General features: G+C 42.1%; 1 pseudogene; it reads left to right on the forward strand.

The window, feature by feature from the left end:
* Positions 1–1,459: 1,459 nt before the first annotated feature.
* On the forward strand, positions 1,460–1,841 carry LOC114221182 (large ribosomal subunit protein eL31 pseudogene; annotated as a pseudogene).
* Positions 1,842–11,248: the final 9,407 nt, after the last annotated feature.

The following is an 11,248-nucleotide window of genomic DNA, read 5'->3' on the forward strand; positions in this document are numbered from 1 at the left end:
CACCTCCCAAGTGTTCCGGCAGCTCTCATTTCCCCTAATCTGTCTCCAGTGGTAATACCTACACTTGCACACATGCTGAAAACGAGGGAAGACCGGCAGAATATTCATCAAACTGTTAGCAGTGGCTATTTGAAGGAAGGTATGTAGGTGGAAATTATAGAGGATTTTAATTTTCTATATTTTGCATGTTCTTTTTATTATAGTGACTATATATTACTTATTTCGTATATTAATATATACGAAATTAATATATACGTATATTAATATATTTACTAAATATATATTTATATATTATATATAAATCTATACTGTGTTTATTTAAAAATGTATTAAATATATTTATATATACAAATATATGCTTGTATAAATATACATATATGTATAAATTATATATGTTAAATATATATATATCAATGATATATAAATTCTCCATCTCTTTTTCTGTTTACAATGCCATTTATATATCTCTTCTTTTGTCCAATTCTGCATCCCCTCATCCATTCTAAACCACCTATGTGTGTCCTTTCCTGCCTTTTTCCATCCCTTACTTTATTCATTTTCTATTAGATCATTCTTATTTTTACCTTTTGTATGAGTTTTCTGTTCCTGTATAGCTGTGTTTCCCAGTTTCCTGATTTATTCTTTTCTGTTTGGGATCAATTCTCCCTCCTATTGTCTCGGCTCTGTGACTGTCCCTCTGCTCTCATACGGAATTTGGGAATAGAGAGACAGCTTCTGAGGTGACCCACCCTGTCAGGGCTCCCTCTTTAGTGAAATCTCATTTTGTCTTCCCTCCCAGATCTATAGCTGCAGCAGCCCCTGGAAAACATAGAGCCAGTTATGAGAAGGAGGCCCAAGGACAGCTGTTGATCCTGAAAACGGTTTTAATTTATCTCTGTCTCATTAGCTTAATGCTGATGCTGGCGGCCCCCAGGTTGCTGACCAAGCTTGGTGACTTTTCTTTTCAACTTGGCCTGAGGCTTATCAGATCCATAGATGAAGCTGACAATTCAGGCAACCTTCCCTTGCTGTTTCTGGCCCTTTGTGTCCACTCACCAGGGACTTTCATTCATCTCTGGGACTACGGTAATTAAAAGCAGGAGGGAAGACTGTCCTCATTGGCTAACCTCTCTCTGTGAATTGGCATGACGGACAGAGTCACATAAATAAATGCTTACCATGCAGGAACCACCTGGGAAGTAGAGGGTTGGCTTTGATGACCGAGCGGAGAGTTTTACCCACCTGACAACATGCTGCTGTGAATAGGAGTCCAGAGGCTAAATTATTGCAAATTGCTTTTAAAATTGACCCCAGAAAGCAATCCATAATCAAGAAAGACACAAAATGTGAAGAAATGTTTTACTTTTCAGTAAATGATTTAAGTCGCCACTTTTGAAAACCAAAGGCTTGGGTTTGAAATTGATTAAGAATCTTTCAGGAAGAACCAGGGCCCAGCAGAATGGCTCCCGCGAAGAAGGGTGGCGAGAAGAAGGGCTGTTCTACCATCAACGAAGTAGTGACCAGAGAATACATCATCAACATTCACAAGCGCACCCATGGAGTGGGTTTCAAGAAGCGTGCCCCTCGGGCACGCAAAGAGATCTGGAAATTTGCCACGAAGGAGATGGGAACTCCAGATGTGCGCATTGACACCAGGCTCAACAAAGCTGTCTGGGCCAAAGGAATAAGGAATGTTCCATACCGTATCCATGTGCGGTTGTCCAGAAAACGTAATGAGGATGAAGATTCACCAAACAAGCTCTACACACTGGTTACCTATGTACCTGTCACCACTTTCAAAAATCTACAGACAGTTAATGTGGGTGAGAACTACTCGCTGATTGTCAAATAAAGGTATAAAACTGCAAAAAAAAAAAAAAAAAAGAATCTTTCAGGAAGAGTGCAGTAGGTAAATCTCTAAGATAAGTAACGGTACTATCTGTTGATCTGAATCTCAATTTCTTGGTATTTCATACCGTGCAACATGAACTTGACCTCATCTGTATTTATATGATCTTCATGTCCCCAGAGAGTGAGCAGTGGTCATCTAAGAGAACTTGTTAAGTTGGGAGATACACAAGTAGTTTTGCCTGGACTCTTATCAGCCCAGCAGTCTAGATCCAGTCTGATGAGTTCTGGGCTGATGTGATTCGGTGTCAGGAAGGGACCCAGCTCCTGGGCAGTGGTTGAGTAGGTTAATCTAGTCCTGTTTAGTGCTAAGGTGATGCAAGCCTTGAACTTTGCTCTACCCTTCAAGCTTTGGCAGTCACTGCCATCACTAGAAGCCCTCCTTCCTTCCCTCTGGGGCATCCCAACTCTTCTTGCTGCCCACTCTGAGAAGCATCTCATCAATCCACCCGTTCAAACAGCATTCACTGGGGGCCTGGGCTACTAGGCCCTAGAAATGTCCATGTGAGGGCTCTTTCCTCACAGGAACTCACAGGTCAGAAGAGGCAGACCTGAGAAACATGTGCTGATCCTAATCCAGGAGGGAGCCACCGTGTTTGGGAGCCCAGAGGTCAGTGTTTTAGGGTTGGGAGGCCAAGGGTGTGAGGATTCAGGAAATTCCAGAGTCTTCTCCTTCCACAGCAGGTTGTCGGCTTAGGGCCTCACTGCCAGATAAGCTGCCAGTGTCCTGCAGGCAGAGATGTGTGTGCCCTCCTCCCCAGCACATCCCCAGGTGGGGATGGTGGGCACCTGGCACAGCGCCTAACACACAGTAGTTTTTAATGTTTATTAATGAAGAAGTCAATGTGGTAACTTCTGAGTCGGATCTTTTTTTTTTTTGAGATTTTATTTATTTATTTGACAGAGAGAGAGTGAAAGAGGGAACACAAGCAGGGGGAGTGGGAGAGGGAGAAGCAGGCTTACCACGGAGCAGGGAGCCCGATGCGGGGCTCGATCCCAGGACCCCGGGACCATGACCTGAGCTGAAGGCAGACGCTTAATGGACTGAGCCACCCAAGGGCCCCTCTGAGTTGGGTCTTAAAGGACAAAAAAGATTTCAGTAGATGGCAAAGAGGAATGGTTTATTTATTAATTGTTTTGTTTTATTTACATTATTTATGTATTTGAATAGCTAATCAAAACAATATAACAAAAATACACTAAGAAGTTTTACTTCTCCTCTACCTCCATCTATGCCTTTCCCTACCCCATCCTACCCTATTCTGCCCCCCTGAGCTATCACTTTTATTAGTTTTTATATAATATTCCAGTATCTATTATGCAAATAAAATAATACACACACACACATATATATTCTTATTTTTACCTCTTTCCACAAATGGTGGTAAACTATAAAAACAGCACAGCTGTTTGGTTTTTGTTTTTTTGGTTTTTTGGTTTTTTTTTTTACTCAACAATATATCCTACAGATTTTTGCCTACCAATATGCTGAGAGCAACCTCATTCTTCTTTACAGCTGCATAGTACTTCATTATATAGATGTCCCTTATTTGAAAGGTCATTTTAAGCACCCTGTTCTCTCCTCCTCCCTCATCTCTGCACCAAAACTTGCTCCCCAAAACACTGAGCTTCTTTAGTAAGCTGATTTGCCTGGCTAATTTAATAAGCCAGTTATACCAGAACCTTTAAAAAACGGCAATTTGTTTATATGTATGTTTTGTAAAATAGGCTGTTAGAACAAATGTTCTATTTCAGAGGAGTCAGCTTCCAAAGGAAGTAATCAGTGAAGCATTTTTGGTGCAGGGACTGAGTCTCTAGGTCTTTCTTTCTTTCTTTCTTTTTTTTTTTTTAAGATTTTATTTATTTACTTGACAGAGACACAGCAAGAGAGGGAACATAAGCAGGGGGAGTGGGAGAGGGAGAAGCAGGCTTCCCACAGAGCAGGGAGCCCGATGCGGGGGCCCAATCCTAGGACCCTGGGATCATGACCTGAGTCAAAGGCAGATGCTTAACGACTGAGCCACCCAGGAGCACCAGTCTCTAGGTCTTTCATATTCTTTCTTAAAAGAATCTCTCCCTATGCTGAAGACACAGCAGGGACTCAGCTCACTCTGACTGAGGAGAATTGATTCCCATGGTGATTGTTGGGGGTTCCCCAGGCTGCTGATGAGGCTACTATTTAAGATAGGTTCCCTAAACACCTTCTATGCAGTCACACTCTGTGCCCACAGATGTGAACCTGGCTGGTGTGAAGGTAGAAATTAGTGCCTCCTGGTCTATTCTACCTTCATTGTTCCAGGTTGTAATAAGAACTATACCAATATTCCCTTAACTTTGTTTTCTCTCAACTAAAAACATTTTTTAAATTAAACCAGCTGATTTGAAAGGTAATAGCAGATTTGACTTTCCCTAAGTAAACTCCTTCTAGTCAAAATGCTAGTGTGCAGCATGGATATGTGAAACCTCAGAAGAGAATAAAGCTAACATTTTTATGTTGCTAATTACTGTTGACTTGGCTTTTGCTTTTAGTATTCTAAGCAGCTCCACTGTTTGGTGTGACTGCTATTTTCAGCCATCTTTTATCTATGGTTTCTCTTCTCTTAAATGTTTGTCTTTTCATTGCTACAGTTAAGGAGCTCAGGTACCATAATTTTTCCTGCAGAAGGATGTGGGCTGTGTTTGTGCGTGTATGAGGCCAGATTCTGCTGGCTGCCCTTTTGTTTCCGTTGTCTTGATGACTGTGGATTGTTACAGAACCGATTGGTCTGCCGCCTCGGGATCAGTAAGAGAGATGTCCCAAAGGAGCAAATGGGTGAGTTGTATTCCTGCTCCTGTTTGCTCATCCTACTCAGAAGTGTCTGGAACATGGATAGTGACTGTGGCTGGAGGACAGTTGGAAGATTATGAACCATAATGAATATTCTCCCTAAATCAAGGTGGGTTCTGTGCCATTTATTCTCGCTGGAGAAGGATTGAAGTACCATAGGCAGCAAAGAAAAAAACCTGTTATTTCAAATGCCAGTGATGGAAACCCTATTAAGAAGGGCCTTTTGTTGTTGTTGATTGCCCATTTAGATATGAAAAATGAGGCTCCAGGGCAAAATACCGAAGAAGAAAGCAGAACAAAGAAAGGGCTACATTGCTACACAAACACAAGAGAAAAAGAAGAGAAAGTCACCAGAGGAATATATCATGGCAGAGGCTGAGAGCAGAGGGGAGAGAAAGCAAAAGCTAGCCAGGTGTTCCTGGGAATGGGGATTCCAGACAAATGTCTAACATTCAATTATGAGTTGTTGTCTGTGCTCCAGCTCCTCTCTGTTGTGCCCTCCCAAATCTTCTGTCAAATTTGCTGCAGGCACAGCCTTGGGTCAGTGGTCCTGTGGGAGGGAGAGAAATGGGGCCGTCTGTGACATGCGGTGATACGAATATGGAATAGAAGCTCCACACACAGCAGTGGAAACACAGACCCAAGGCTGAGGAAAAACATCAGAGCCAGCATGGAACAGACATATGTAAGCCCTCTGAGGATCCCCAGACATGTCTCAAAGGGCTCTGGATTTCTCACTTCATGGCAGCTGGTAGCTCAAGCCCCTTTAGTTCAATATTACAGAAAAGGGTAACCCTATAATTCTGCAAGAATGAGAAAACTCAGGCTACCGACATCTCAGTAACAAGTATAATTGAGGTTAATTTATATAGATTTTCTAAGAAAAGAACAATGAGATGTCCTGGTCCAAAGTAATACAGTTTTTTCCTTAACATAGATAGGTCTACGAGAAAATTCAGTGGGCTTGGAGAGCCAGGTCTTTGGTAACTGGAGGGGAGGAAACATTCTTCTCAACCCTCTTAGACTCAGTCTCTGTTGGGTCTGAAAATTAAACTGACAAAGACAACAGGAAAAAAAGCACACAAATGTTACTGAATTTTTATGTATACATGGGAGCCCTCAAAAGAGAAAAAAGACCTAAAGAAATGACCAGAGCAGGAAGCTTTTATATCATTTAGACAATATATCATTTAGACAATTCTTCACACATAAATGTGTGAAGAATTGATGAGACAAATGGGTTTAGATTAAAAGTAGTTAATGGTGAAGAAATAACTAAGAAGTTATTTAACAAGGCTTGTTTGCACAGATTTTTTGGCTTCAGATTTGCTGTCTCTGGTCATAAAAAAGACTTCTTTCCTGCTGGCACAGGGAGGGTGCCTTTCACCTGGGAGTATTAAGACTTGTTTCGGGGAAGAAAGGCTAGGGGAGGGAGGTCAGATGACCTTCCTGCTTATGCCGTTAAAAAAAAAAAAATTCCTTCATCTTAAGATATTTCATCTTTAAGATTAACGTGGTACCTTAAGATCCAAGGTACCACCTTTTGGGGTAGCATGTCTTGAAACCCAACAAAAGCAAGAAATGAATATATATATATATATATATATATATATATATATATATATTCATTATGGCTAAACTTAATTTCTGTTTCTGTTTGGAGTTCCCAACTATCTCAGTCATTCAGTATAGTCGGGGTTGCATCTGAGCTGGGTGATGAAGGTTGAGAAGGGAAAAGTGTGTGTATTGCGCAGGTCCCACTGGGGTCATCCTACCTTCTGCCTTTGGAGACACACCCAGTTTCCCTCTGACCTTTGATCATCAGTCCATGTGTATTGGGCAGAGTTGTCCTGCATTCCTAACCATAAAGCCCTTCCAGACGCAGTTCACCTTGAGCTTCTCTTATGTCCTCACAGGCTCTTAGGGATTGTTTGCTACTTCTGGGCTACCCCAACAGGCAGGATACCTTGTGGATCTGCTTTAGACCTTTCACCAGCTCTGGGCTACTCTTTGGTGTGTGCAAAACCTCCCACCACTCCTGAATCACACTGGGACCTAGGGCGCTTAGGCCCATCTCTTAGAGTAGACACTCCTGGGAATGAGGCTGTAGACCTGCCCTGTCATCAGCTCCTTCAAACTATCTGGAAATTATATTTTACCACCTCAGTGAGAAGAGAAGCAAGGCCTCAAGGCTCCTATTTCAGGGACCTCTAAATTCCGAGTACTCCTCTTCCCTGCCAGTGGTGAAACTTTGTGTACCAGGTGGTGTCCAGGCTCCCTTGATGGAAGCCATGCTCTCAGACATGCAGAGCCTAAACTTCCGAAACTCAAAAAAGGCTGCTTTTGCAGTGCTGGCCACCTTTCCCTGAGGCAAAAGCTCAAGTGTCAGTGTTACTGTTTGAAACTTCTGTACCCATCACTAGGAGTTAAGAGAGTCATCTGGCAGATTGCCTCTCAAAACACCTCAGTTCAAGGTCAGAAAAGTCAGCGCTCTCGGGATACCATGAGCAGAGATGGGATGTATAGAAAGCATTTGTAATTCAGCTTTTTTTTTAAAGATTTTATTTATTTATTTGAGATAGAGAAAGAGTGAGAGAGAGAATGAGCACGAGAGGGAAGTGGGGGAGGGGCAGGGGGAGGGAGAAGCAGGTTCCTCACTGAGCAAGGAGCCCAATGTGAGGCTAAATCCCATGACCCTGAGATCACGACCTGAGCCAAAGGCCGATGTTTAACCGACTGAGCCACCCAGGTACCCTAATTCAGCCTTTTTTACTAAGAATGAGGATGAATTCTTTTTTAATTGAACCAGAAAAAATCAGACTCCTTCCAAAGTATTCCCTTTCTTAAACTTTCATTCAGGTCTTAAATACTATTTTTCAAATCAGAGATTCTGAACCTGAAGTTCATGAACTTGAAATCATGTATAAAATTGTCTAGGTACCTTTTTCCAAGGTAAGCATCCATGGCTTTTGTTTGTTTATTTAATCAGATTCTCCAAAGAATTTGTGACCCAGATAAGGTGAAGAATTATTGCCCTAAGCCAGGGTCACAAATCTATTTCTCCATAACGTTTGTGGATTCCTTTGACCATGTTTTGTAGTTTGGAAAGTAAAGATCTGTTCAAATGAAAATCATCATTCTGTAAGCCCAGGGTGTCTGGGTGGCGCAGTCAGTTGAGCATTCAACTCTTGATTTTGGCTCAGGTCGTGATCTCGGGGGATCGTGAGATCCAGCCCTGAGTTGGGCTCCACACTCAGTGCAGTCTGCTTGAGTTTCTCTTCCTCTGCCCGCCCCCCCACTCACATGCTCATGTTCTCTGTCTCTCTCTCGAATAAATAAATAAATCTTTAAAAAAATAAAATGAAGCCTTAAAAACCTGAACTTTATGCCTGCTGTCTCTTCCCCCAGGTTCAACTTATGATGGCACCTTACAATTTTGAAGGAAAGCTAGATATGACATCTGCCATCTCTTGGTCAAAAGGGCTAGACACACGTCTGCTTCTCCTCACTGCTCAAGGTGCATGCTTCATGAGACTGGATATCTCTTCAATTGCAGTATGTGTGCAGTTGTATTCCCCTTAACATAGACCTTTGCATGGTATAAGGCTCTTTGGTTGCCTTATTGGACCCTTACCACAACTCTATGGGGTAATGAAGGCAGATATTCTTGGCCCCATTTTATAAATGCAGGAAGGAAGCTTAGGATAATGACTGGTTCCTAGTCCTGCCGGAGCTTATGCACAGCAGGGTGCTGACCACAGTTCTTTCAAAAGTGTTTTTATTTAGAAAGCAATTATAAGACACTCATTTATGTTCTGTTAAGAATTGAATTGTCTCCCCCTCATTCATATATTGAAGTCCCCCCCCCCCCGTACCTCAGAATGTGACCTTATTTAAAATAGGGTTGTTACTGATGTAGTTAGTTAGGATGAGATTATACTTGATTAGGGTGGGTCCCTAATCCTATATAACTGATGTCCTTATAAGGAGTGAAAACTTGGACACACACATGCACATGTAAATAAAGATAAAGGCAGAAGATCATATAAAGATAAAGGCAGAGATCAGAGTGATGCTTCTATAAGCCAAGGAATGCCAAATTGCCGGCAGACCACCAGAAGCTAGGTGAAAGGCATGGAACAGATTCTCTGCCAAAGCCCTCAGCAGGAACTGACCCTGCCACACCTTGATCTTGAACTTCTAGCCTCCAGAATTGTGAGACAAATTATTGTTTAAGCCACCCAGTTAGTGGTACTTTGTTACAGTTGCTCTAGCAAACTAATATATACTCTAGTCCACAATTTTTAAAAATCAAATACATTAATCCTTGCTTAGTATAAGATATTTAAACAATGCAGAATATATTATATAGAATAAAATATGAAATGCCCTCCTCACCATGTCAATATCATCCCCCTCCCAGTGTAGCCATGGTCATATTGGGTAGCTATCCTTCTAGAACCTTTTCTCTGCATTGACATACATATTTGTAGAGGTTCCCATATGTATATTGAACCTAGTTTTTCTGACTTTGGGTTTTTATTACCTGTAATTTTTCTCTCAGGTATCTGAGATAATGTTTGCTCTTGTATCAGTTGTTAGAAGTGTTCTTTCTCTTCAACAATCCATTGAAGTGTGTGTGTGCATGTTAATAATTACTCCTAGGAAGAAAGAAAAATTCAAACAGAAGGATCCCCCTGACTCAAAATACACACATTGGAAAAGCTTTTGGAGATTGCAAATATAGGTGTACTTGCTTTGTGTTCATCCCACCGCAAGACACTAGGTAAAGGTGTGAAATGCAAGTTTTGTGAGACATTTTCCACCCAGTTTAGAGGGTAACTCATGCTCCCACATAAACATAAATAGCAGTTGTTTACCCACAAAGATTTGACTGGACCCCTCCAAGTTCCACCTGTTAAGAGTATAGCTTTTCCCACTGTCTAGACAAGGTGCCACACTTTCCTTCCATCAACTCAGAAATTGCTTTTTCAAAACAAAGCAAAACAAAAAAGATAGCACTATCTCCAGATGGCCATTGTTGCAGGGAGCATATGGTGCCTGGGAGGAGAAAGAGAACCTTGGGCTCCTCTAGTCTTTTCCACCCCTGGGTACATGGGTGAGGAGTCTGAAATGTACCATCTGAGAAAGGAGTGGAAGCTCCAGGTCTGAGAGGCAAAGTTACCAGTAACATCCTGCAACACGAGGGGGCTGTTTCCTAACCTGGTTTTCTTTCCACTTTACTCACCATAGTCCTTAGGTTATTCATTCCCTGACCACTAAACAAATGAGGCATCCCTGAGTAATAGCTGAGGTTGAAAATATTCCATTAACTTTTCTGCTTAAGGAAAATAAAGGAGTAAAAGAGAGGTAGGGCCATAGAACAGGAGGCTGAGGCAGAAAAGAGGAACCTAGAGGCCACAAGGAATAAAGGAAGAGAAGGGAAGATACAGAGAAGCAGTGGGGGTTGGGAGGGATGGGAGGAGGAGTGACCAGAAGGGGTGTGGACAGGAAGAACCTTGGCTACTGTGGTAGCAGGCTCCAAGGTTGGTCCCTCGTGATGGTTACTTTTATGTGTCAACCTGGCTAGGTCATGGTATCCAAATATTTGGTTAAACATTATTCTAGATGTTGCTGTGAAGGTGTTTTTGGATGAGATTAACATTTAAATTAGTGAACTTTAGGTAAAGAAGACTTCTCTCTATATTGTTGGTGGGACTCATCTAATCAGGTGAAGGCCTTAATAGAAAATGACTGACCTTCCCCAAGCAAGGAGTAATTCTACCAGCAGCCTTCCTTCAGATCCAACTGCAACTCTTCCCTTCTTTTCTAGAGTGTGGCCTACCCTGCAGATTTTGGACTTTAGAGGCATAGTCAGCCTCTAAAATCCTATGAGCAATTCTTTAAAATCAATCAGTGTCTGTCTCTGTCTGCTTCTCTCTCTCTCTCTCTCTCTATCAAGGTCCCCTTTACACCCATGCTACTCCTTCAGCCAAAAGATAGGGTTTATTTCTCCTCCCCCTGAATCTGGGCTGGCCCTGTGATTTCTTTGACCAGTGAAATATGGCAGATGTGAAATTCTGAGATGTCTATGTCTAGGCCGTAAGAGACTTGAAACTTCCACTTTCTTCCTTTTGGAACATTTGCGCTTGGAATGCTCCCACTTAAAACCCAACTTCCATGCTTTGAAAGGCCCTAACCACAAAGAGAGACTGTGTGGAGGAAAATCTAGGCACTCAGTCAACAGCTCCCATTGAGGATTCAGTACCATCTTGGGTTTTCTAAAACCAGATGAGCCCTCAGGTGACCATGGCTCCAGATGACATCATATGGAGCAGAAGAATGACCTAACCTCTGAGCTCAGTCAACCCATAGCATCACGAGAGATAAGAAAATTGATGTTGTTTTAAGCCACTACGTTTGGGGCTGGTTTGTTACACAGCAGTAGATAGCCTACCTTAAAATTTGGCCTAAGGTAGGCATTTTGTCTAGTTTTTTGGGATGGTTCTGTCC

The sequence above is a fragment of the Eumetopias jubatus genome, unplaced genomic scaffold (assembly GCF_037043125.1).
Source record: "Eumetopias jubatus isolate StellerSeaLion01/CBP00866 unplaced genomic scaffold, mEumJub1_p1.0 scaffold_14, whole genome shotgun sequence".
NCBI classification, from domain to species: domain Eukaryota; kingdom Metazoa; phylum Chordata; class Mammalia; order Carnivora; family Otariidae; genus Eumetopias; species Eumetopias jubatus.